Source organism: Balaenoptera ricei, chromosome 9 (genome assembly GCF_028023285.1).
Source record: "Balaenoptera ricei isolate mBalRic1 chromosome 9, mBalRic1.hap2, whole genome shotgun sequence".
Taxonomy (NCBI): Eukaryota; Metazoa; Chordata; class Mammalia; order Artiodactyla; family Balaenopteridae; genus Balaenoptera; species Balaenoptera ricei.
In genome coordinates this window covers 21,286,442-21,311,334 of record NC_082647.1, presented here as the reverse complement: position 1 = coordinate 21,311,334, position 24,893 = coordinate 21,286,442, and the positions used below count along the sequence as shown (strand labels likewise).

At 50.2% G+C, this 24,893-nt stretch overlaps 1 long non-coding RNA gene across 1 annotated transcript in view; it reads left to right on the top strand.

The window, feature by feature from the left end:
- The window catches only part of LOC132371795 (uncharacterized), a 220,263-nt gene that overhangs the window by 183,189 nt on the left and 12,181 nt on the right, over positions 1-24,893 (top strand). The window contains exon 2 of the long non-coding RNA XR_009504972.1: positions 12,886-12,968. This is a non-coding gene — a long non-coding RNA (uncharacterized LOC132371795). The remainder of the gene's footprint in view (positions 1-12,885; positions 12,969-24,893) is intronic.

The window sequence follows — 24,893 nt, the reverse complement described above, 5'->3', positions numbered from 1 at the left end:
CCTTTGTCTCCAGCTGAACTGGCATAATGATGAATCTTGCAGCACCCTACTCTTTCTTTCCGGGGGCTCCGATGACCTTTCCTCTTCTTCACCAGCTCTTGGTAAAGCGGGAGGAAGAGCACAGCCCTCCTGTTCCGCTTAGGATTTGTAACCTGGAGCCTGAGGCTTGTTCACCTGTGTGGTGTAGGGACAGTGACTCAAGGGTCGAAGGAAGAGAAACAGGTGATGGAAGGAGGAGACTCACCAGGCAGGCAAGCCGTCTTGCCTTCGGGAGGGGCCAGAGGTCTTTGGGAACAGGTGGGACTGCGGTCTAAGCTGGACTCGGGGTGGGCAGCCTCCGTGGTGGTGGCGGAGAAGCCGCACGTGTGGGAGGCCGCGGAGTCCCGGACACAATGTGTTGGGGAGCCATGAGGTCCTGGTCCTTCCTCAGGATTTGCGTTGCGTCTACTCACCTTAGATGCTGGAAAAGTTGGGGCCGGGTGGCAGAAGGTGAGCTGCCGGGGAGACAGAGACACCAAGCTCTGGCTTGGTGGGACTGTCCTACTGGCCTAAGCAAAGCCCAGGAATGCTGTCTTCGCTCTCCTCACTAAAGCTCTGGCTTCTTTTCCTAGTCAGAGCCATACAGGGTGATCTGGTCTTCCCTGGAATCATCCTAACATTGACGAGGTCACTGCTGCAGCGCCCCTCCCAGATGGCCTTTCAGTGTCTGCTTGCCCACTTCCAGGATCCCAGCCCACCCAGGGGCCCTGGCCCGCGTTGGCTAGATCCAGTGTTAGAAAGTCCCTTCCTTATGTGGAGCTGAACTCCACTGCCTTTCATCGTCCACCATTGGTTCTAGGTGTTAAGCTGGAGCTACGTGACATAAATCCAGTCACCCCCATGGGCCACCTCCTCAAACGTTTAAAGACGGATGTCCCATCTCTGCTGGGTCTTCTCTTCTCCCGATGTGGTTGTCAGACCCCTCACCACCTGGTCACCCTGCTCTAGGGGTGAATCAGTTAGTTAGTCTTTGCTGTGTCTGCACTGTGGAGCACAGGTGTGAACGCCAGTCTGCACTGAAGGAGGCTTCTCATCCTTGGCAAGCAGGTCAGACCCCTGAGAGGACCACATCTGCTTTCCAGGATAGGCTTTGGCATAGACATTCCTGCCCAGCCAGCCTTCCGCATGAGAAGGAGGAGGAGGCAAAGCCTCTGAGGGTAGAGCCCTAGAGAGTAGCACCCATGAGGACCAGACCTGGGATCGGAAGCCAGGACACTGCTCCCCTCCCCAAAGACCCAGCGTTCCCATCAGCGATAGACTTCCGTCTTCCCAATTTGAGTGGCCTGGATCCTTCCCAGAATCAGTGCAGGGCTCCCGGAGGGCACAGCGTCCACCGATCTCCCCTCAAGCCACTCTTCCACTCAGGATGTTTAAAATGGCAGGCACGACTGTGATGACCTCACCCCGGTGGCGTGAGGCTGACTCATGCAGTGTCTTTAAGCCGACTGAGCTCATTGAGAGCACGGCCAGACAATGCTGGCTGAAGGAGACTCAAGTCTTCTGCTGTCATCCTTGCTGTAGCTTCTTGAATGGTTTATTGGAAACAATCTTCAATTATACCGAAAGGCTGCAAGTACAGTGCAAAAAACTTCTTTCTTCCTCAACTATTTCAGAGTATGTTGCTGACATGAGGCCCATCACCCATGAATACTTTAGTTTATATATTCTACAAACAAGGACATGCTCTTACGTGACCATAAACAGTCATCGAAGGCAGGAAGTGACCTGATTCATTACTAACACTTAATCCTCAGACCCCAGTGAAGTTTGGCCAGCTGCCGCAGTGATCTTTGGAGTAAAAGGATCCAGTGTGGGGGTCACACACTGCGTTTCGTTGTCGTGTCTCCCTAATCTCCTTCACTCTGGAACAGGTTCCCGGTCCTTTCTTAACTTTCCGGACATTGACACTTTCGAAGACTCCAGGCCAACTCTTTTGATTAATGTCCCTTACACTGGGTTTGTCTGATGTTTCCTCGTGATTAGATTCAGACTATGCATCTTTGGCAGGAGTTTCATAGAAGTGAGGCTGTGCCCTTCTCATTGCACCTTATCAGTCATCCCAAGATTCTGATTTGTCCCAGACTTGGTGATATGGACTTGGATTACTTTTGTTTAAGGTGGTGTCACCAGCCTTCTCCATGGCAAAGTTACTCTTTTCCTCTTTGTAAGTAACCATGTGTGGAGATGCGTTGAGATTAGGTAAATATCCCATTCCTTATCAAACTTCAATTTATTCATTTATCTATATCAGGATGAACTTGTGTTTCATATTTTATTCAATGGATTGTACCTTATTATTATTATGTCTTTTGATGTTGAAATTGTCTCAGAGTTGCCCGGTGGGAATCCCTTCAAGCTAGCTTTAGTGTCCTTTTCACAAGTCCCCATCATTCTTTGAGTGCTTCCTTACTTCCGGTAAAGTAAGATATTCCAAATTCGTATTGTACTTTCCCTGCCCCTGTCTGGAATGAGCCCATTTTTCAGGGAGCCCTGATTCCTTTCAGTGGAGAATGATATTTAGAAACCAAGATCTAAGGGCTAGGTGTGCTCATTGGTACTGGGGTGGCTCCCAGACCCTCTTGGTGGACAGAGTGGAGAAATAATGTGCATGTATGTCTACACATAAAATGGCATGTGTATTTATATGTTTCTCTAACTAAATATTAAAAACCATCAGTTCACATAGATACCCCTAATTCCAATCTAACACCTCAGGATTCACATTAGTTTTCATCCTTTTTATGCTTGTAGCTTCCTTCTCTAACAGTGGGAAATCTGGCTCCTGTTTATCTTTCTTATTTGATCAATCTCCCCTTATGTAATCTTCCATTGACACCATCACCCCTTCCTGGCACAGATGCCCTCCTTATCCTTCCTGGCCTCCCAGCCTGTCCCAGGCTGTCCCCCTAACCTGGTGAGGAAGACCCTCCCAATCCTCTTAGGTACCCATACCCCTCGCCTGGCTGCCCCCTCCTGGGACTCCCTCCTTACCCTCTGGAGCTCCAGCATCCCACACCAGGCTCCCCCTGTGGCCCTCATCCCATGCAGGAGCCTCTCACAGAGCTCAGGCTTCAGACCCTGAGCTGAGCTGTTCCTTGGCTGGGTCCTCCTCTCCACACTTGGGCTCCAACACTTGGCTCTGGACCACTGTGTCTCCCCAGTGCTGTGGCACAGGTGCCCACTTTTCTAGGACGCCCCCCCCCGCCCCCCCTCCCCGGGTGGTTTGTGGCCTGAATAGTTCAGGAAGAAAAAGAATAGGAAGAAAGAAGAGACGCTGCATCTGGGATTCTTTTTTTTGTTTTTGTTTTTGATGTTTGTTTGTTTTTTTAACATCTTTATTGGAGTATAATTGCTTTACAGTGGTGTGTTAGTTTCTGCTTTATAACAAAGTGAATCAGTTATACATATACATACGTTCCCATATCTCTTCCCTCTTGCGTCTCCCTCCCTCGCACCCTCCCTATCCCACCTCTCTAGGTGGTCACAAAGCACCGAGCTGATCTCCCTGTGCTATGCGGCTGCTTCCCACTAGCTATCTATTTTACATTTGGTAGTGTATATATGTCCATGCCAGTCTCTCACCCTGTCACATCTTACCCCTCCCCCGCCCCATATCCTCAAGTCCATTCTCTAGTAAGTCAGAAAGAGAAAAACAAATACAGTATGCTAACACATATATATGGAATCTAAGGGAAAAAAAAAAAAGTCATGAAGAACCTAGTGGCAAGACGGGAATAAAGACACAGACCTACTAGAGAATGGGATTCTTAACTGCTGTCACCAGGGGGTCCTCCCTGCTCTGTTCAAATGAAAAGCTCGGGACAGCTGCCTGGCAAATGCTGGATTTGTAAAGGCCTGTGAGCAGGGCAACCTGCACTTCGGCACATTAAGGTGAAGTGCAGTGGGGACTGAGGCGGCCTTTGGGTAATATGTAGATTATCCCATTCTGAGGCACATTAACGAAGTGCTAATTGTGCTTTCTGAATGCAGTTTGGTGCCAGTTGCAGGAATAACTCTGGCACCTGCTTGGACTTTAGACTTGCAGATTAACTCAAATGGAAAGAGTAGCAAAACAGGGAATAATTTGTTCTCTAATAAGCCACTTGGAAGCCAACTCATTTCTACAGTTGGTGTCAGAAAAGTGCAGCCCAGTGATTGGAACAGGAAGCTGTGTATCTGGTGTGCGGGGTTCTGTGTTGTTTGTGCCAACTTGCTGAACAGTCCCCCTCACTTTGCATCCATTGGCCTCAGTTTACCTTCCCACTCTTAGGGATGAGAAGAATTTTATTTACGTAGGACAGATTGGATCCAGAGAGCTCTGTTTTCTGTCCTGGTCACTTGTACTCATGTGGACAGCTCCAGTAAATTTGATGAGAAGGCAGAAGGGCAGGAAACGAGTATCTGTGTTTATGGGCGATTCTCTCAGGATGTGATTCTCGAAGTGGGGTCCCTGGACCAGCAGCGTTGCCATCAGCTCGCAGCTGGTTGGAAATGCAAATCCACAGGCCCCCCCTCCCCCCACCCCAGACCTACTGAATCAGAAGCTGGGGCTGGGGCCCAGCGGTCTGTGGTTCAAAAAACCTGTGGCGTGATTTCTGATGCACACCAAAGTTCGCCATGCGCTGATTGCTCTAGGAAATGTGGCCCAGTTCAGTCACGCAGGGTTTACCGAGCATTTACTACTAAGTTACTCAGCATGTGGTTCCTGAGGTCCTACTGTGTGCCAGTAGTGGGGCTGAATTACGAACAAGGCAGCCATGGTTCCTGCCTTCCCGGGGCATGTTGTCTCATGACTGATGCATTGAACAAGCAAACAGGTGGGATGCTAGGAGTGAAACCGCAGGCGCTTGGAGGGAGAATCGTGGAGGGTTTCTGGTTTAGTTACACAGGGGAGCCAGGGATGGCTACTCGGAGCAAGTGACATCGACACAGCAGCCGTGCTCCCTAGGAAGCCATGGAGAGTTGGCTGGAGGGAGGAACAAGGTAGGGAAGTTTGTGAACCCTCCTGTATCCGCGGAGACAGCCAGAAGAGTGCTGGCTTGAAGCCCAAGATGCAGGAACGGGAGTGCGGGCTGAATCTCTCCTTCTTCCTTTCCTTGCCGTTGCTCTGAGATGACTTTGGAGGAGGGGCTGTGTCTCCCTGGCTTGGTGGGGGACGGGGGGATGGGGGCGGGGGGGCAGCTCTGTTTATTATCCAGCCGGCGGAGATAACATCATCATCATTTTCCAGGGGCCAGATATGTGCAATATTAAAAAAGAAATCATGTGATTTGCTGACAGTACTTAATGGGTAATTCAAGGGGCCTTATTATTCCTATACATCATGTCTGGCTTGTGACAGGCAGCAGGGTTTCTGGCACAGAGGGGAAGCTCACGTGCCTTCAGTTTGGGTTTTTCCTTCCTTCCTGAGGTGACAACCGGCATCCAAGTCCCTATTTGAATGGCTGGTCCCTGAAGCTTCGTCAGGGGCCACTTGGTGCTGAGGTGGGTATTAAGGACGCAGTGGAGAGGGGTGCGGTCTCTGAAGGTAGGGGGCTGGCCCACTGCTCTGTTGGTGGTTGAATAATGTTGATCAGCCCAAGGTCTCTGACAGAGAAAGCTGCCAGAGATGCTGTTCCCAAACCCGCTGACTGCTGACCATGTGGGCAGAGGACAGTGTGCTTACATTTTTAGCAGAGTTGGGTCAGAGGCTGTCTTTTTGTTTTGCAATGAAGGGCACATATTCCTCCCCAGCAATATTTCTCACAATGCGTGTATGTGGACGGGGGCTCCTCTTATCTGCTTGGGGGGCACTCTTGACCTTTGCTTCCCCGACATGGTGCCTGGCAGATGAAAAGACAGCTATGGGATGCCTGAATGGATGAATGGATGCAGCAGAAGAATTGGGAATTGCCCTAAGGGTCAAGGGGCCGGGTCTTTAGAGCGGGGACAGAGTCTCCTCCCAAAGAGCACAGCACATCAGGGCAGTTTTCCTGTGCTTGGTTGCATTATTCTGCCCCTGTTATATATGGAGACCCAGTTAACGGGTTCCTGAGCTTTTGGAAAGGTGGTCTCAGTGGCGAAGTGGCATACGCCTGGCACTGTGCCTGGTGCACGTCAGGCTTTCAGAAGCTGTTGCTGAATTAATGCAATCAATCATGTTTTTCTTTGAGGTCAGGGATTATTATTTCTAATACAGTCATCTTCCCGGGGCTCCCCCTGGCTGTGTGGATAGGGGCTGCTGGGCAAGGCACACTGCAGAGTGGGGAACCCTTGCTCACTTCCTTCTCTGCAGGAAATGTCACAGGCAGTGTTACAGGGAAAGATGGCCTAGCAAGGACAGAGGACATGAACGCTTTCTGGGCTGCCCCAGTGCTTTTCCGTCATTCCTCAGTTCCATACCTTGTGCAGTTTTTGCACCTTGGAAAACAAATATTGCCTTGTCTGTTTGTCTACACCGGCACTTCTGCCCAGGATACTGCCCAGCTAACCATCCTTGAGGCCAGGGGAGCTAGAAATTGTGCCTTTTTAACCCCATGATTGGGAAATTCTGACCATGTCTGCCATTCCTCTTACCTCTTGGTCATCGTGAAGGGGGCTAGGAAGGCCCATTTGTATATGGAGATAAGCTGGCGTGAGATAAAAATATATCTGCACAGCATTATTCTCTCTCTTTTTTTTTTTTTTACAGTGTGCCAGTATGTTACATGCATTATATTCTTTCTTTTTTTTTTTAACATCTTTATTGGAGTATAATTGCTTTACAATGGTGTGTTAGTTTCTGCTTTATAACAAAGTGAATCAGCTATACATATACATATATCCCCATATCTCTTCTCTCTTGCATCTCCCTCCCTCCCACCCTCCCTATCCCACCCCTCTAGGTGGTCACAAAGCACCGAGCTGATCTCCCTGTAGTATGCGGCTGCTTCCCACTTGCTATCGATTTTACATTTGGTAGTGTATATATGTCCATGCCACTCTCTCACTTTGAAAAAAAAGTGGTCATGAGGAACCTAGGGGCAGGATGGGAATAAAGATGCACAGCATCATTCTTAATAGCCAGAGGTGGAAGCAACCCAAGTGTCCATTGACAGATGAATGGATGGATGAACAAAATGTGGTCTATACATACAATGGAATATTATTCAGCCATAGAGGGAGGAATTCTGACAAATGCTATAACATGGATGAACCTTGGAGATATCATGCTAAGTGATGTAAGCCAGACGTGAAAGGACAAATACTGTGTGATTCCACTTATATGAGGTCCCTAGAGCCGTCAAATTCGTGGAGACAAAAAGTCAAATGGTGGTTTCTGGGGGAGGGGAGAATGGGGAGTTAGTGCTGAATGGGTGCAGAGTTTCAGTTGGGGAAGACAGAAAAGTTGGGGGGATGGATGGTGGTGATGGGTTCACAACAATGGGAATGTACAGAACGCCACTGATCTGTACCCTTAAAAATGGTTAAAATGATCAATTTAATGTTGTGTGTATTTTACCACAATTTTTAAAAAGTCTGCAGGGGGGCAAGTTGGTGCTGCAGGTCGGGCCTTCTAGATGCAGATGCTGGGGTGGAGTTTGGGCTGCAGGGTGACTTTGGGGATCCACACTTCTGAAGGAAGGGGGAGGAGGTAGGTTTGGGAAGAGGAGGACGTTGGACTGGATCTGGGGTGCGGGCCCCAAAGCCTGGGGCTCTGGACCGAGAACTACTCATCAGGCAAAAGGACCTGGCCTTTGATACCTGTGCTTCGCTCATCCCCCGACCTTGTGGGCTCGGTGCCCTCAGCTGAAGCTGACCTCGACCACAGAAGGGGACCTGGGTGGCACTTTTCTGTGTCTACCATGGTTGGGAAATCAGAGGTCAAAGAGTCATTTGCAGGTTGGTTAAGGCATAACTACCTTCATTTAACAGATTGCTGACACTGATACTCAGTCAGGGGAGGTGAAGTAACTTGTTCTATCAGTGGGCAGGTCTAGAACCATATTCTCCCAACTCTTGGCCCACCCCACGTCCAGCTTCCTCACTGGTCCAGTACTCAGATCCTACCTCTGTCTCCTCTCTGACCTATGGGGTGATCACACCCATTTTACCTACCTTGTGGAATTTCCAGGAAGACATAGGTACCCGAAGAGAATATACTTGAATTAGACACAGTGAATGGGGTATCGATAACACAGCAGTAATAACAACTCAGAAATGAATGGGTTGGTGCGCTAATTCCACTGGTGGTGACTCACTAGGCGTCTTTGTGCGAATCATGGTTTTCATATTTGTATGCCTTGTGCATTGATTCCCACACATTTATTGAGCACCTACTAAGTGCACAACACTCTGCATGACCCAGTAAAGGACACAGCGTGGTGCCAGCCCTGGAAGATGTGCCCCCCTGGAGGGGCAGGACAAGCTAAAGGACAGGGCCAGGCAGCAGTGGAGAAGTGCCCATTGAGTGGGGTCGACAGGTGTGAAGAAGATGAGGGCCAGGGCAGCGGCCTCAGCACTCTGAAAACACTGCTCCCCCACGGGATGCTCAAGGGCCATGGGATTGTCCACTGAACAAACCCTTAATGAAAAATCACAATTTAGCCAAAAAGCCAATACCCAGCTCTCTGCACAAAGTCTCAGAGATTTTTGAAACCCTTGAACTCCACGCCAGCATCTGCATCCAGAGGGCCCAAGCTTGTTCCTGTGCAGACCCATTTCTATCTCACTCCGAGCTGGCACTGCCAGCACATGGGCCTTTCTGGTCCCCTTCAGCAGAGTGACAGAAAGCAGGTTGTATTATTTCCTAGGGCTGCAAACTGGGTGGCTTAAAACAATAGAAATGTATCGTCTCACAGTTCTGGAGGCTAAAAGTCTAAAATCAAGTGTAGTAGGGCCACACTCCCTCTGAAACCTATAGCGGAGAATCCTTCCTGGCCTCTTGTAGCTTCTGCTGCTTTGCCTGCAGTCTTTGGTGCTCCTTGCTTGCAGCTGCAGCACTCTAATCTCTGCCTTCATCCTTACATCGAATCCTCCCCGTGTCTCTGTGTCTTGCCATGGCCCGTCCCGACTTCTTAGAAGGACACCCCAGTCCTATGGACACCGTATCCACTATGACCTCATCTTAACTAATTACATCTGCAGTGACTCTGTTTCCAAATAAGGTCACATTCTGAGATACCAGGGGTTAGCACTTCAGCATATCTTTTTTTTTTTTGGAGGAAAGACACAATTCAACTCAGAGCAGGAACCCAGAAAATACATTAGGTATCTCCTGGACACACAGTAGAAAAGGGTGTGTCTGATGTGGGTGTGTTTTTCCATGAGTGTGTGTGGAGGGTTGTTTTGCCTCAAAGTTGATGGGACACCAATATGCGTAAACTTTGACAGACGCATTGGGCTACTATTTACATTTTTATTCTCAAAGTCAATTATTTAAGTAAAAGCATATGCTTTGATTACGGCCTTAAGCGCATTTGGGGTGCTTTTTCCTAGGATGTTAAGTGTAGCAAACACTTTACTAACACTAACTCTGATCATGGCCAAAGGCCATAATCACACCAGTTCCATCCTGGAGAACTGAGGTCCAAACGGGAGCAGACTTAATAGGTTTGCTCCTTCTTTTAGCTGTTGTGGGTATTTGCTGGCGGTTAGTTTTTAACAGCATAAGCACCTACCTATCTCTGCATGTGATCGTGTGTGTGTGTGTGTGTGTGTGTGTGTGTGTGTGTGTGTGTGCTGGATTATTCATTCTCGTTTCTCTCCACACATTGTCAGTGTGTGAGGTGTGAGGGGCACACAGAGAAGAAGGACGGCATCTTTGGTTTGAAAACAATCTCCAAAACAATGGAATGTCAAAAACCCGGCAGAGGCCAGAGGGGACTCTGTGTGTCAAAAAGGACACACCGGTGGCACTGGCTGTATTCCCTGGCTGCGTTCCTTGACTGAGCAGACCTCTTACTTGGCTGTCTCTTCTCTCTGGGAAACTCCCTCTCTTTTCCCAGGAGGTGCCCTGGGTCAAGGGCACTTTGCAGAGTGGAACCTTCTACAGCTTCGTCAGGTTCTTCCCAGCCTGGTTGCTAGGCAATGACGGTGCGCGCTAGAGGGGCTGCTCCTGCCCGGGTGGCTGGCTCACCATCCCATCTGCAATTTAAATTCCCTGACACGCAGAAGCAGCCAAGCTGTTCACTTGAGATTGCAAAAAGTTAGATTGAAATACAAGGAATATCCAGTGCCTCAAGCCCTTCATAAATGTTGCCTTGATAGTAACTGGGAGAGAGACGGGGAGAGACGGGGAGAGAGGGAGCCGAGAGGGGAAAGTGTTCCAATTTAGACCTGCACAGTCGATTTACATGTGATCAGCGTGTCCCAGGCCTCCCTCTGCCCCCGGTCCGCTCTCCTGGCCTCCCCGGGGTTCTTCACGTCCCTTTCCACGCATCTCCCTATCTTGCCCTTTCGGTGAGTGAGACTCTGAGCATCTCTTCTGCCTTTCCGTGGATGTCTGGACAAGAGGAAACAGAGATATAGCCACTGGCTAGTCAGCCGCACCCACAGGTCCCACTGCCACCCCGTTCCTGGGCCCTCCCTCTCCTGGAGTAACCTGCACCCCTCAAAGGCCCGCAATGACAGGTCCCTTGGCAAAGCCCAGAGCAACAGCTGTGTTGATAACAGCTGGATTCTCCGGTCTGCCTGGGCCCTGACTGGCGTTCTTGGGGGGGTACCTGAGGCTGTCTCTGGCCTCAGCGGCAGGGGCTGAGGTGGCAGGGAGTTCAACAGCAGAATCTCCGTAATTTTCCAGCTCAGATCTGTGAGGTGAAGAATCAGGTGCAGAGAAGGAGCCGCGGAATCTGCTTCTCTGGAGATTGGATTCTGTGATTAGCTCCCCCTTCAATCTCTCTTCTCCTCTCCCTGCTTTCACTCTTGGGTCCTGCCCTTTCTATCTCAGGCTCGTCCAACTCTTTCTTATTCTCTTTTATTTCTTTTTCTCCCGGTTTATCAAAGACTGTCCTTGAGGCCTCTGGCATTCCAGCGTCTGTCAATGGGAAGGGCGGACACAGCTGGACTCTGGGACTTAAGGGAGAACGCTGTTTCCTCTGCAGGCCACCCTGGTCACCTCCTAGTGAGACATGAAAGTGAAAATGGTGGTCTTGAGGGAACCATACGTGGTTCCTGCCCTCTGTGAGCTTTCCCTCTTAAACTGGATTATTTATACCTAATGGAATACAAGATTAGGACCATTATCATACAAAACTACAAGCATCTTGGGTGTTGAGGGGGTTTAAGAGTGAAATGAAACCAGTTAACATCTACTAGGATAGTTATGATTAAAAAAACCTTGAAAATAACAAGGTTGGTGAGGATGTGGAGAAATTGGAAGTCTCATGCATTGCTGGTGGGAATGTAAAATGGTTCAGTCACTGGGTAAAACAGTTTGACAGCGCCTTAAAAAGTTAAACAGAGAACTACCATGTGACCCAGCAATTCCACTCCTAGGTATATACCCGAGAGAATTCAAAACAGATATTTGTGCATCCATGTGTGTGACACCACTGTTGACAATTGCCAAGAGGTAGAAACAACCCAATGTCCATGGACAGATGGGAGGATAAAGAAAATGTGGTATATATCTGTAAAATGGAATATTATTCAGTCATAAAAAGAAATAAAATTTTGACATGTGCTGCAACATGGATGGACTTTGGAAATATGCTAAATGAAACAAGTCTGACATAGAAGGACAAATATTGTATAATTTCACTTATATGAGGCACCTAGAATAGGCAGATTTATAGATATAGAAAGTAGAATAGTGGTTACTTGGGATGAGGGCAGGGGGAATGGGGAGTTATTGTTTAATGGGAATAGAGTTTATATGGGGGATGATGACAAACTTTTGCGTATAAATAGTGACGATAGTGTAAAACATTGTGAGTGTACTTAACGCCATCGAATTGTATACTTACAAATAGTTAAAATGATAAATGTGTATGTTTTGTCATAACCAAAGGGTGAAATGAAGCAGCAAGGCTGGGGGGAAATTCCTAGTATGATAGGAGCAAGGGGAGAAGGAGGCGACCAGCAGAATCTCTACGCCGAGGGGCACAGGCCTTGCTGGCCCGTGGTGTCGGGAGAGGGAGCCGAATGAGAACATTGAGAATGTTGGGAGTGATCCGGGCCCTCGGAAAGCATTGTCAACTACTGCCATCATACAGATGACAAAACCAAGGCCCAGAGATCTCCCCAGGGTCTGGAGGGAAAATAAAAAGGGGGATGAGTGTCTGGCCATCCCATGGGGAGTAAGGTTTAGGCAAGACGACATCCCTCCCAGCCCCCCACCCAGTACTGGAAACAGTTGCAAATGTACATCAAGGGAGGCGTGGTGGGAAAGTCGGGAGGACCTGCCATGAGGAGGGAGAGGCCTGGGGATAACTAAAAGGCAGCCATAGCCTTGAGGGGACATTCATGAGGGTCTCGACGGGATTCTGTCCGGCCCATTGGTTTCCACCTCCGGCCACTTCTCAAGTCCAGCCAGGGCATCACCTCACTGCCATGCCCTCCCCCGCCAACTTGAGCCTTGGAGACTGGCTGCCTTGGGGTCCTCTGTCGCTCTGGAGGAGAGAGCAGGGAGAGGAATAGCCTGAAACCAAGGACCAGGCGCCCAACCCAGCTCTGAGGGGCCCAGGAAACTTTGTGGAGGGCAGGTGGTGCTCTCAGAGCAGCAGGGGGAGGGAGACAGGACTTCTAGCGTCCGTAATGGCACCGGGGGTGGCATTATAACTGGATTCTCTCTCTCTCTCTTTTTCGTGGTGCCCCGGGAGGACGCGTGCTCTCCTTGCCTTTGTCTTCTCTCCTCAACCCCACCTGTCTCTCCTCTCCTCCCCACAGGAAGCCCTGGGCAGCGGTATGTGACGCAGGTGGCCACGCATCAATTCCAGTTGTGTTCAAAGCCAGCGGCCCTGTTTTCTCAGGTAAGCCAGACGAGCTTCCCTCCACCATTTGATCTTTATGCTGCTCATGCGTCTCATGGTTACAAATAGCTCAACCTTCCCGGTGCTGACGGCAGCGCTGGGACATTACAGTAATGTGCCCATTCAAATCAAGTGCAGGCAAAGATTGCTACAGCAGCTTTTCGCCACGGAACACTTAGCCTTCGATAATAGCATTTTGGGTCCCTCTGGAGCCTTCCTCTGCAGATGCACCTGGGATACCTCTCTCCCTCTCCCCGCTGCAACCCCGGGAGCTGAGGAGGGACAAAGATCGTTCTTGTTTTTGTTGATGAGGAAATGGAAATTCAAATAAGAGAACATCATGCAGGAAATAAGAGGGCTAGGACTGTTATCACAATGATGATTCAGACAATAATAATAACAATAATACTTCGTGCGCGCTTGCTGGGTGCTACTTACTGGGGAAGCAGTTTGCCTGCACTGGGGTAGGTGATGAGGTCAGTGAGGTGCAGGAGCTGTCCCAGGCACAGGGACAGAGGGAACCCCACCTTACAGTGAGTTCTCACTAATGCTCCTGACCTCTCTGTCAGGTAAAGTCAACTCAGGGCTGGTCCCAGGACAATTGTAAACTCAGAGAAAGCTGTCCTTTCCCTCCCTGCCTCCATGCCCCTGTGTTCGGGTCCTCATGCTGTCGCTGGGACCTTGACCCTGCTGTCTCTTGCCTTCCGGAGCAGAGTCGTCTCCCCGCCACCCCCCCCCCCACCCCCAGTCCTAGATCCTCTGGACCCAGCTCGGAGCAGCCCCTGCTTTCCAGGAGGCTGACTGCTAAGGGGATTGTCTAGTTTTCAGCTACTGTGTTGCCCCACTAACAGCATTTTTATTTATACAAACTTGGCAATGCCTTGCCTTAAGGTGGGAGCCCAGTGACATGGTTAAGAGCTAAGATGGAACCACCAGCGACATTTCAAAGTCAAGAGTCCGGGCAGGGAAGTTGGCTCTGGCTCTGTCCACACCTTCCCACCACAACTGCCCATTTCGTGGGAAAGAAAACGGAGCAAGGTAACAGCACCACCATTTGCTAACGCTGCTATCTATGTATCTGTTACCTAAGTGAATTTTCCAGGACACATCTCTGAGTTGTAAGGCAGCGTATTAGAAGGCCCATTTTGCAGGCGAGGAAACTGAGGCACAGAGAGAAAAGCCTTAGTCAACAACGATAAGTAATAAGTGGTAGACATAGAACCAGATCCCAGGTTTCCTAGTCCTGTGCTCTTCCTGCTGCTACACTCCGCTTTGGCCCAGGTTCAAAGTTGCCAAAATGGACATTTTTTTTTTTAACTTTTAGGCTGGTGGGTGACTGAGTAAAATCTTCATGGATGCTGTGGCTCCTCTGGGCTCCTTGTTGGGCTATTCACTCCATTGGCACAGTTTGGTCTTTGAATAAGTGAGAGGAGATTCTGGAAATACCAATACATGGAGAGGACGAAGGGGAGTGGGGCATCTACCTTTGCCCTAAATCCCAAATAAAAGGCTCCCCTGTCCCAGAGAATTAAGGCAGCCCCCTATTTTTTCTCCTCCCCTATTCCCATACCCTCCCCATCTGAGTCCTCAGAGGATAGACTCAGCTCTGACACCCAGGAAAAGGAAGGCCTTCTGGTTCCATTTCCACTGCCCCTGTTCTATAAGCCCTTCCTCTGGGAGGATGCAGGCCGGTTGCCTGATTTTTCAATGGACAGTCTCTGAGCATGGGCTGGGGCCGTGCAATTCACTGTACTAACAGCAGAGGGCGCCCCTGACCTTAGAGAACGAATCCGCCGACCTTTCCTCAGCCCTCTCGTCAGCCTGGCTTCTTGGGGGCCTTGCGGAGGGCAGTGCTCTGGGGGGAGTCCCAGGCACACCTGTGTCCCCGATCTCTGCTTCCTCCCTCCATGTGCCTCTGTCATCTGCTCTATCTCCAGGGAAGCAGAGGAACAGTAGGCTGTGGTAGACAGAGGAGAGACAGCTGAGCTGGGCTTGTGGGGACACTATTGCCATGTGGGCACGTTATCTCGAATTAGTGTCCTCATCTGAGGGCCTTGCCAAGCATTGTCCTCATGGGAGCATCATCAGGACCAGCTCCAAGTGGGAGAATGGATGCGAAGGGTCTGTAAACAGAAGGGCGCTCTAGGGATGTAACCCTGGACCTACCTGAGTGACCTGGGGCAAGTCCTCGGTCCCCGTGTGCAGAGTTCCTGCATAACACGAGGGACTGAACTGGAGGGTCGTCTACCTCTCCAGCCCCTTCCAGGGCTACAAGCTGGGATTCATGTCAGCACTTTCTCGTTTCTTTCCATGGTTATGCTGGTGGGTGCCAGCACTCTGATGGCCACGTGGCAGAGCTGGGGGCATGTGGGGACTAAGGCGGCCCCTGTAAAGTCACACCAAAGGTCTGATAGATAGCAGCAGGGCTCTTGCCTGTGTGTCTCAGTGCCCCCTCCTTCCTGCTCACTGGGAAGAGAATCCTTATGAAGTCCTTACCTCCCGGAGAGCAGTTGATGACTTCTGGCCCAGGAAGGAGGTTAGACTTCTCTCCCTTACTGGGGACCTTCCCTGGTCACACTCACTCTATCCTGACGCTCTGACATGGGTGGGGCTTGAGGGGGGCGGGGCAAAAGAGCCCATGAAATGGTTTTTCTCCTCCAAGGGCAGAGTTGTGGAAAAGGCTGGGAAAATCTGAGCTCTGGTTTTGGCTGTCCCATTATCTCCTTGGGCACTTGGGAGAAATCTCCCTGCATCTCCGAGTCTCAGTTTGCTCATCCGTGAAATGAGAGGCTGGAGATGGTTTCCCCTGCCTTTCCCATTCCGCTGTCTGTGCTCTCTGGGTCCTTGTCAAGCTTTTCTAACATCTGGCTCCTTGGAGAAGGGAAATGAAGACGGAGGAGGCTGGGAGGGAAGAGACACCATTAGAAGGAGAGCAGAGGCAGGGGTGGAAGGAAAAAAGGAAGGCTGTGCTGGGTTGGTGTATGCCTGCTCAGAAGTGGGCAGCTGACCTTTGAAGACTTGACGCCCCTGGGCTGAAGGTCCTGAGACTATGGGGGGTGGGGGGGCGGTCCTGGTCAGCTAGGAAAACACATCTTGGTGGCCGTCTGAGTGCCCTCTGTCCGTCCATCTAGACAGACTCCAGCCTCTCAAGACATTCAGAAACTGAAACTAGAGCACCTACAGCTGTGGGGGCCAGGGTGTGTGTGTGTGTGTGAGATGCACAAATGCCCATGGGACAGAAATACAAGCACAATGACACTTGTATGGGCAGGTGTCCACGGTAAGCATGTATTCAGCCCCCGCACACACAGGGACGCACTCATGAGCTCATGTACATACACAAGCCAACACGCCTGCTGTTAGCAAAAGATCACACTGACCCCTAAGGCAAAGAACTGTTTACTTGAAGAAGCATCTCTTACAACATATTAATAAAATACTTAGGCAGATTTTAACTTTAAAAACCCTGGAGAAGCAGAGACGAGGGTGAAGAGAAGGCGAGGGGGCTGGGGAGTGGGTAAAGGCAGGTCTAATCACAAAGCACTTAGCCCGCACGTCTGGGCTTCGGCGTAAGCACCATATTTAATGATACATTCAACCTGATTTTCCAACTCATTGAAAACACTTGCCAGCTGCTGCTGAGTGACTCCGTTTATTGTGTACATGAGCTTGCTCTAACGGGGACCCCTGGAAGGAAGTCGCCAAGGAGAGCTGCAAATGAAAACTGAGCCAGAGAACTTAGGGCTGGGCATTTTTGACTGGGAGGTGGGGAGAATGCAGAGCTGGGGCACAGCCGGGAGTGTGGGCAAGGTTGGGGGTTCCAGAAACTTCCTCGGGCACATCCTGGAGGGGAACTCTTGTAGTGGGCAGTGTGAACTTCCTTCCTCTTGTGCCGCCCCCTCAGCGGACCCATATGTACAAACACGTGAAATGACGCATGAGGTTTTCTAGCACCTCTCAGGATGGCTCCCCGAGCTGGCTCCTCTTGCAGACGCCTGAACTGTCTGGCCCTGGCATCTGTGAGAAACAGGCATCGCCTTGCAAGGCCCCGTCCCTCCTAAACATCACCTCCCCGGCTTTGTCACGGGTCCCTCTCCTGTCTTCTCCCAGCCACTGCGCGCTGGGCCCTTAATGCTACAGGCTCCCCCACTGTCCTCTCCTCTGTCCTGTCTGACAAGCTCTTAGAAGGAAGAGGGGGCTGTCCTACTGGCACATGCAGATGCATAGCTAGGTTTGAGGGCTGCTGGCTTGTTGGAAGGTTGGAGGGCGCTCCTCCAAGGAGCTGAGACCCTGAGCAGTGAAGTTCGGGTCAGAAAGTGGGGATGTATTTACAAGAAGGTAGAGGCAGTTCTGGGTAAGGGACCTGGTCATCCACGGGTCAGTTCGACCCATTCACATTGTAGCCTGTAATCAGCCCTCGGTTTGGTAGGAAAGTTTAGCAAGTCCTCCAAATCTTGCCCTGAGACAAGCAGGACCTGAGAACCCCTACTCCACTATCAGAGACCCCTCGACCTTGGCCTTTAAAAGTCCAAAGCCAGGCCCACATCTGTGAGGGCCGGGAGCGATCCCTTCCCATGGAAATGGATCTCTCCCTTTCTGGCCAGGAGATCTGGCCCTGACACGGTTCTGTGGGGACCCAGTCATCAGAAGTCGTCTGTATTAGCCAGATTCTGTGGCTGTGGATCAGCCAGATGGAGCGGAGGGGGCCTGGCCCTCCCGCGGGGCAGCTGCCGTGCCAGGGTGTGTGATCTGCTGTCAGCATCTCCCGCTTCCAAGCACGTCACTTTGTCTCTGGCGCGTCTCCATCAGGTGGAGGCGGGGATGGCTGATCCCTCTCATGGCCCGTGCTGGGGCAGAACCTTGTCCGCACAGTGAGTCAGAGGAGGCTGAGCTTGGACCTCTGCATCCCTGCCCCCTGGACGCCCCGGGTGACCTCCCAGGGTGCTCAATTCTGGTGGCTCTGCTGTGAGAGAATTACTGTATTAACATGTATGTAGCTCTTGCACATTCAGTTGAAATGTCTTGAAATATTCTAATAAACGACTTTGAGGACAGTGTCTGTAGAATTGTGCAGATGTGACCCTCCGAACTAGACAGGGCAGCTCACAGGCCAGTTAGATGTTGACAGAAAGGCAGAAAGGCCGACGTCCAGAAGAGAGACCAAAGCCTGGTCATCCCGCTGACTAGCAGCAGAATCATTTCCCATAACATATCCTTCTAGAAAGTCCCTGCTCTCTGTGGTTCAGTATTTCCCTATTTTTATTTTTACTTCACTAGGTAACCTCAATGCCGATTTCTTTCGGGAAACACAATCAGATGTCCCCACAGCACTGTGCCCATCTTTGAAGGGCGATTTGAGCATTGCTGATTGTCTAGACTCTTGGTTGGGGAGGAGGCCAGCTGGACTTAGCAAGACCCTGAACACACCTGGACCATCTGACCCTAGCGAAGCAGACCTCCCGGGAAATCAAAAGAGATGGAGAGATTTTTCTACCCACCTCAGGCCATAGGCTTCCGGAACAACCACCTGCTGTGTACTTGCTGAGAAGTTACTATGTTCGTGGTGCTGAGCAGTTAGTTGCAGACACTTAAAGCAGTAGGACTTGAAGTTAGATCTAAAGAAGGACTTGCAGCTAGCAGTACTGATAGAGTAAGGACTGCTCCTCATAATCTTTACGTATGATATTTTAAAAAATTTTGTTTGAAAGCTTGTAGCATAGGGGAAGGGTGGGATTGTTTTGACGTACATTTTATTTATTTATTTATTTATTTAAAATTTTTATTTATTTATTTATTTTTGGCTGCATTGGGTCTTCATTGCTGCGCGAGGGCCCTTCTCCAGTTGAGGCGAGCGGGGGCCACTCTTTGTTGCAGTGCATGGGCTTCTCATTGCGGTGGCCTCTCCCACTGCAGAGCACAGGCCCCAGGCGCATGGGCTTCAGTAGTTGTGGCACGCGGGCTCAGCAGCTGTGGCCCACGGGCTCCAGAGCACAGGCTCAGTAGTTGTGGCGCACGGGCCTAGCAGCTCCGCGGCATATGGGATCTTCCCGGACGAGGGCTCGAACCCGTGTCCCCTGCATTGGCAGGCAGATTCTTAACTACTGCGCCACCAGGGAAGCCCTGACGTACATTTTAAAGAAAGGCTTGGAGTACATGAATATCCTGTTAACATTTTTTTTTACCAGCCCTTCTTCTGCTTTCCAAGATCATACTGAAGCATGTTTTTTATGTAAAGTCCCCCCATACCCACCCCTGCACACACACTTGGAGCCTGGTAGGCCTGGGCGTCGGTAGTGGGAGAAGCTCGGTGACCTTGGGGACTGCCGCTGGGTGCAGGGACTGCGGTTCTGTGAATCCTCACGAAGCCCCTGGTCCCTGTCAGGGCTCCTCGCTGCCACAGCCAGGCGGGTTTCCCAGCGCAAGTAAATTCTGGAGGGGATTGACCTAGTTTCCAGAGTCTGAAGGGCGACAAAGGCCCCAGTCAGAACTCCTGTAAGTGGGCGATAAACAGTGTCTGTTGGAAAAAGTAAATAACTTCTGCAAAGGAGAGCAGACGTCCTGAATCCCTCTCCTCTCAAGGAGACTGCTCTCTCCAGGAGGGGTTCCCTGAGCTTTACACCTCCCTGTAATGCTTATTACCATGCTTCTGGGCCGCTGACAGCTGGCTCCTCTCACTCCCCACGACAGAGGGGAGACTTCAGGACAGGCCTTGGCCAAGTGGAAGGGGGCGGGGGGCTGATGGCCGTGCTTGGCCCTCAGGGTTGAACTTTATTGACTGCCAGCCCTGGGAGGCATAATGTCACACAAGCACACGCACACACACATGCCTATGATACCTAATTTACATATTAGGGAAACTGAGGCTCAGAGAGGTTCAATAATTTGAGTTGGCCCAGCTATTAAATAGGCAAAGCCAGAATCAACACCCAGTAGCCTGAGTTTTTCAAATCAAGTTCTCTTTCTCCTACTCTGGTGCTATTCCAGCTTTTATCACATCAGAATCACTTGGGGATCTTGTTAAAATGCAGGTTCTGATTCCCTAGATCTAGGGTGGGCCCAGAGATTCTGTATTTGTAGTAAGTTCCCCGGTAATGCCATTGCTGCCCTCCGTGGAACAGAGTTTAAATAGCGAGAGTCTACTACAGATACCCTGAAGGGGCCGACCCTGGGGAGCACTGCCCATGGAATGGGAGGCTGGGATCATTCTGGGAAATGGGGAGACGTAAATACCAAGACTAGCTCAGGCCGTGGCGGAAGCAGAGAGGTCAGGAGTGGGAGGAAAGGGCAGTTGTGCCGTCTGCCCCGCTCCCTCCTTGGGACACTTCTTGGTTTGATTTTTGTGCAGGCCAGGTTTCCTGGGATGGGTACAATTTGTGCTGGTCTCAATGGATGCCTGGAGCCAGAAATGACCAGGAATAGAGGGGTACTGCATCCGCCAAGTTCCATCCCTGGTCCAGAATTCTAACCTGCCAGCTTGTTCATTCATCTAGTGACTCAGACCCCTGGTAGACTGAATTTTCTAAAAATGTCTGTAACCATATTGTCCATCCTACACACTGCTCTTACAGTGGGACTTTCCATCTAGAGGTGGTGGCCTCTATTCTTTACCCGTGAACCTGAGTGGACGTGTGATTACAGCTGAAATGCGGCTATGTGTCTCCTGAGGCTAGGCCAACACAGCTTCCACCTGGCTCCCTTGGGACACGTGCTCCTGGGACCCAGCCACCATGCTATGAGGAAGCCCAACAGCCCCATGCAGGGTTCAGGTGTAGGTATTCTGGCCAACACACCAGGTGAGCCCGGCCAAGAGCAGATCTGTGAGTGAACAGGTCTTCAGATGATTCCAGTGCCCAGTCACGAAGTCACTCCAGTCTTTGACTCTTTCCACCTGAGGCCACAGACATCAAGGAGCAAAGAAAGCCATTCTTGCTGGGCTCTTTTTGAATTCCTGACCAACAGTATCCTTGAGCATAAGAAAATGTTTTTTGCTAATGTCAGTGCATTTATGGTTGTACGTACATAGCGATAGTAACCAGTAGAGGCCCCAAAGCAGGGCTGCCTGAGGCCGCGTGGGTGACAAGGCTCAGAAGGGATCTGGGACAGTGAGGATGAAAGTGGCTCAGCCCCTGGGTTCGTGAAGCACTTCATACTTTAAAGGTGCTTTTCCATAGTAATGTCCCATCAACAATTCCCACTTTATAGGCAGGAGAGCTCTCTTTTCAGATGATCTTCGTGCCGAAGCTCATGGAGGTTACAGACTTGCTCAAGGCCACTCAAGGCAGGGCCAGGATGACCCCCTGAAGCAGACTCCAGAAGCAGAACTCTTCCAGTAACACTGTGCTGCCCCGGTCAGCCCTTGACAAATAAAATGTCCCTGCCTGGCACAAAGCCACGGATGGCTGGAGCCCTCCCCTCGACATGATTAGTTAGAATTTTGCACCTTTAGTACCCATCATGGGAGAAGAAAAATCTCTCCAACGTTGTTAATAAACAGAGTCAGAGGAAAGCACTGGAACAGGGCAGGTGTTATTTATCAAATGTGAGAAATAAGCTAATCAAGAAAATCAATCCCAGGGTGACTGTTTCACGGGAGGGTGAGGGTAAGTGTGGGGAATTAGCTCACTGGTGCTCCAGGATTTGAAGGCGACTAGGCAGTGAGTGGATTTCGGGGTCTTTGAGTCTATTTGGTAGCAGCTGTTTCTCCCCATCTTCTCTATATCTGTCATGAGGGCACCCATGGGAGGGTGCAGGGGCCAATGCTATGTGGAGGGGAGTTTTATCTAGATCCCTCTCCCTGGCAGGAACCTGCTTGTCAAATTCCTGGCAGGATGGGATGCAAGTAGCCACCCCACCTTGAGTCACAGAGAGGGGAATTCTCCCCGTTTTTATATTCCATCTCTGGGTTTCTGGTGAGAAGAGGTGATATTGTCTCCCCAGAGCTCTTCTGGCTTTGACAGAAGTTTGTTTTAGATGATGTGATAGTTGTATGTCTCATCTTGACGAGGCTCTAGTACCCAGTTATTTGATAAAACACTCACCAGGACTTTGCTGTGAGGGTATCTTGTAAATGTGGCTACATCCGAAATCAGTTGACTTTAAGTAAAGGATGTTACCCTCAATAATGTGGGTCAGCCTTGTCCAATCAGTTGAAGGCCTTAAGAGTTAAAACGGAGGTTTTCTGGAGAAGAAATTCTGCCTCAGAACCATGCGCCTTGATCTTGGACTTCCCAGATTCTAGAAATGTGAGAAAAACAATTGATGTTGTTTTATAAGCTTAAAAAAAGAATTGTCCCAGCATCAAATCCTGCCTGAGTTTCCAAAATTTTTCCCCCAATGCTTCCCCAAATACTTCACTGAAACCCAGAGACAGGGAAAGATATGTGAATGTCTGGGGCACCAAGTCTAGGAGTGCCTGTTGACAATGGTGACATATAGGGCCCATTACCAATGCTCGGACCAGCAGTGCTGGGAACAGATGGGGATGAAGGCCTCCGTGACAAAGGCCTTGTAGATGCTGAGGCACGTCAGCAGGAGGACTGCTGGCCAGAAAGTGTGGTCCTGGTCATAGCGTGTTACCATCCAGGCCTGGGCAGATGTGATGATGTAATGGACCAGACTGATGCTGCTCATCATGCGTACTCATCTGGATGTGTTTCGTCCTTACCAGCCTCACAGTCCCATGAGCCAGTTCCTTTAAAAAACGTATACACACACACACACACACACACACACACACACACGTACACACATACACACATTTTTTTTTTTTTAATTAATTTTTTTTTTTTTTTTTTTTTTTTTAATGGCTGTCTTGGGTCCTCGTCTCTGTGCGAGGGCTTTCTCCAGTTGTGGTGAGCGGGGGCCACTCTTCATCGCGGTGCGCGGGCCTCTCACTGTCGCGGCCTCTCTTGTTGCGGAGCACAAGCTCCAGATGCGCAGGCTCAGTAGTTGTGGCTCACGGGACCAGCCGCTCCGCGGCATGTGGGACCTTCCCAGACCAGGGCCTGAACCCGTGTCCCCCGCACTGGCAGGCAGACTCTCAACCACTGTGCCACCAGGGAAGCCCCCACACATATTTATACACACATACATGGGCATCTTCTGTTGGGTCGCTTTCTCTGGAGAACACTGCCTGATCAGATGCTGTTTTTTTTTTAATAAATTTATTTATTTATTCATTTATTTTTGGCTGCGTTGGGTCTTCGTTTCTGTGCGAGGGCTTTCTCCAGTTGCGGCGAGCGGGGGCCACTCTTCATCGCGGTACACGGGCCTCTCGCTGTCGCGGCCTCTCGTTGTGCGGAGCACAGGCTCCAGACGCGCAGGCTCAGTAGTTGTGGCTCACGGGCCTAGCTGCTCCGCGGCACGTGGGATCTTCCCGGACCGGGGCACGAACCCGTGTACCCTGCATTGGCAGGCAGATTCTCAACCACTGTGCCACCAGGGAAGCCCTCAGATGCTATTTTGAGTACATCATGTGGTCCTGATATTTTTTATTCTCCTGGACAACTCTTTGATCCGAGGGTTCAACAGGTGTGATGATGATGGCGGTGGAGGTGGGTGGAAGGTGAGGCTGGCGTGCAAACACACGCGTGTTTTATGAGCCCGCCCGCCTGCTGCAGGTGGTCAGGAGGGCGTGGTCTGATGGGAAGAGCACCAGGTTGAGAGTCAAAGGCTAGTGTTGGGGCCTCGGTTCTTTGACTGACCACTGCTCTTCTGTGTCAAGGAGAGAAGCCCAAGAATGATTAGGGTAATCAAATAAGGTCGTGGACAGAGAAAGACAAATCCTGTATGGTATCACTTACATGTGGAATCTGCACAAAAGCTCATTCTATAGACACAGAGAATAGAATGGAGGTTGCCATGGGCTGGGGGTGTGGCGGGGGTGGAAATGGGAGGATTTAGGTCAAAGGGTACAGACTTTCAGTTATAAGAAGGACAAACTCTAAGGCTCTAATGTACAGCATGGTGACTATAGTTAATCATGTGGTATTGTATTCTTGAAAGTTGCTGAGAGTAGATCTTAAGCGTTCTCACCACACGCACACACTCACACACACACACGCAGGATTAACTACGTGAGGTGATGGATGTATTGATTATCTTGACCTTGGTGATCATTCCATAATGCATATGTATATCAAATCATCACATTACACACCTTAAATATATACAACTATATTTGTAAGTTATTCCTCAATAAAGTTAAAAAATAAAAACATTTTTAAAAGGAAAAGGGTAATGGAAGTTAAAGCATTTTGTAAAGCAATATACACATGTAATTTGGTATCCTTAATTTTTGTAAACCCAGATTCAGCCCTCAAATTATCTGAGGTAAGTATCAAATACCTATTATTTAGAGAGAGTATGACCAATGGGTAGAGATGGGCTTGGTTCTCCTTCTGAGTGTCAGTTCAGCACAGTTCAAGCAAGAAGAGAAAACACTGGGGGCCATTTGTCAAAACCAGTGAAGTCCTTTACGTGAGATATCTCAGGGATGCAGACGTGTGTCATAAGGCAACGATGGGAAGTAAAGCCCCCACTTGGAAGAGGCTTTGGTCAGGCATTCGGGGTGGAGCTGAGGCAGCTCCGAGGCATTGTTGCCCCTCTTGCTTTGCTTACCTTGCTTAACTTGACTTTTCAGAATCACTGAGCCTGAGGATTTGTGGGCACGACACGGCTCAGGAGAGTGCCCGTGGATGGTGACCTTTTGTGCCCTGAGCAGGGGAGGGAGCTGTGGGCATATGGCAGCACTGACCACTGTCCTGGAAAGAAGCGGAAGGGTCCACATCCTGAGCTGGAACGCTTATAGGATTTCTCAGTTGGCAAACAGTGGTCTGCAGGGTGCCCTGTGCCTTACTCCATGGAGTAAGGACTCCAGGACCACGGGGCACAACTTTCTGGTTTTCAAAAAATTCCTTCCTTGCC